General features: G+C 39.5%; 1 pseudogene; it reads left to right on the top strand.

Moving 5' to 3' along the window:
- The first annotated feature begins 338 nt into the window (after positions 1 to 338).
- LOC114467749 (uncharacterized) lies at positions 339 to 456 on the top strand (annotated as a pseudogene).
- The last annotated feature ends 1,618 nt before the right edge of the window (positions 457 to 2,074 follow it).

Below are 2,074 nucleotides of genomic sequence, written 5' to 3'. Positions count from 1 at the left end.
TTTGATTAAAGAAACACTTACAGTTCTAAAGGAAACAGCCTAACCACATACCATCTGTTAATAAGACAGCATCCATTTCCACAAAGAATGTACAGCTAGAAGTACATCTGGTAGGAATTTTAGGTGTAAAACAGAATATAATATTCATTCATGAATAAGAGCTAAGGATCCTAATACAAGTGGGACTATGTGGAAAAATAACGTCCATATAGATGTGGAAATGATATCACAATTAGAATTAGTGTTATGGTAAGGTGTTGGAATTTGATAATTATATATACTATTAATCCTAATAAAAGGTTGGGATTCTGTCTAATGGGATTTTCTCCACTTCCAACCATTGTGGTCATACCAGCCTGTCATTGCCTGATCTCGTTAGATCTCGGAGGTTAGGCAGGTCTGGGTCTGGTTAGTAGTTGGATGGAAGACCACTGAGAATTCCAGGTGCCACAGTGGGGTGGCAGTCACCCCCAGTGGTATCTGTGTCCTTTGGCTAGACACTTCACTCACATTGCCTAGGATGAATGTAGTGTGTGAGAGAGTGAGTGTTGGTGGTGGTCGCACTATGGCAGCCTCGCTTCCGTCAGTCTGCCCCAGGGCAGCTGTGGCTACAATAGTAGCTTACCACCACTAAGTGTGGAGTGAAAAAATAATCCCTTCATTCTGTAAAGTGACTTTGAGTTCCAAAAAAAGTGCTATATAGAATTGATGCATCATGATTATTATAATTGGGATTTTTGGTATAGTTATTATTTTTTTTTTACAAAGTTCATCTTTTCAACCAAATTAAAGCAAACTTGCTGTGTTCAAATTGCATCCTGTGTGTGTCCATATGTTTACATCGCAGAGAGTTGATGGGCGGCAGCTGTCTGCGTGTAATAAGTGCTACTGAAGCACCTCCCACCCACCCACCCACCCCCCATGTGCAGCCGATGACTAATGGTGCTATTGTCAGCACTGGCAGCAGGATAAATAGCAACAGCAAAGGAAGAGATAAAGAGGCCCAGTGCCGCGCTCGCTAGCATTAAGGCACACCGGCTAAGTACAATACATGTGGTGATCTCATGGCCGCCCCACTCACACCTGGAGCCTTATACATTCATTACCAGCCAATGAGGCGAGGAAGCTGCAGGTTCTCCTGATAGCGGTGTCAGGATGTGATAACAGACTATTTCCTTCCCCACAGGGATCCTGGGTGCTGATAGATCAGATTGTTGCCACAGCTAGCTTTGCACCTTAGCTTCTATGTGTGTGAGAGCACCAATATACAAGACAAATGTTCCTACAACAGAGGTGAGAACAAGTCCAGAGTCACGTCCCAAGTCAAGACAACGAAGTCCAAGTCAAGTCTCGAGTCAAGTCAAAAGTCCTCAACATTCATTTACAACTCTTACAAGTTATGGGAGAACATAATGTACCACAGCTGGTGCCATTTAACAGAGCAAGTTTATTAGACTGATATAAAAAATGAATTACTTCAACAGAGTACATATTTGTCAAATAATGGTGACTTAATGCTTTTATAAACAAATCAATCCAGCAGCTTTTTAGATTAAGTTTTACCAGTTTCTCTGTCAACCAAAAAAACAATAATCACAATGGAAAGTGGAACGAGGTATAGTTTTTTTTTTTCAAATTAATTATTAATCAAAAGTCAAAAGTCAAAGTCAGCTTTATTGTCAATTCCTTTGCATGCACAAACATACAAGGGAATCGAGAAGACGTTTCTCACTTCCCACGGTGAACAGATAAAGTGCTCAGGCACAGCAGAAAAGACATTCCTATACTAAAGGTAGACATACAATTTTTACAACAGATAAAACATTTACTAATACCAAATACTAAAACTAATACTAATATATAAATACTAAATACTAAAACTAATACTAATATATAAATACTGTGTGTAGGTGGGAGTAGCAGCATGAGTTCCTATATAGTTTATGATAGTGCAAAGGCAAAACATGGTATAATTATTAAAGGACATCACTCTTGGAATCATCTCAGCAAAGATGTTTTCAGCTGCTTGTTCAAAGGTGGAACATGTCAATCAAAGTTTGGTTTGCCTTCACAT

Source organism: Gouania willdenowi, chromosome 7 (assembly GCF_900634775.1).
Source record: "Gouania willdenowi chromosome 7, fGouWil2.1, whole genome shotgun sequence".
Classification (NCBI taxonomy): Eukaryota; Metazoa; Chordata; class Actinopteri; order Blenniiformes; family Gobiesocidae; genus Gouania; species Gouania willdenowi.
The sequence above is the reverse complement of the archived record's forward strand: the minus strand, read 5'-3'. Positions and strand labels throughout refer to the sequence as shown.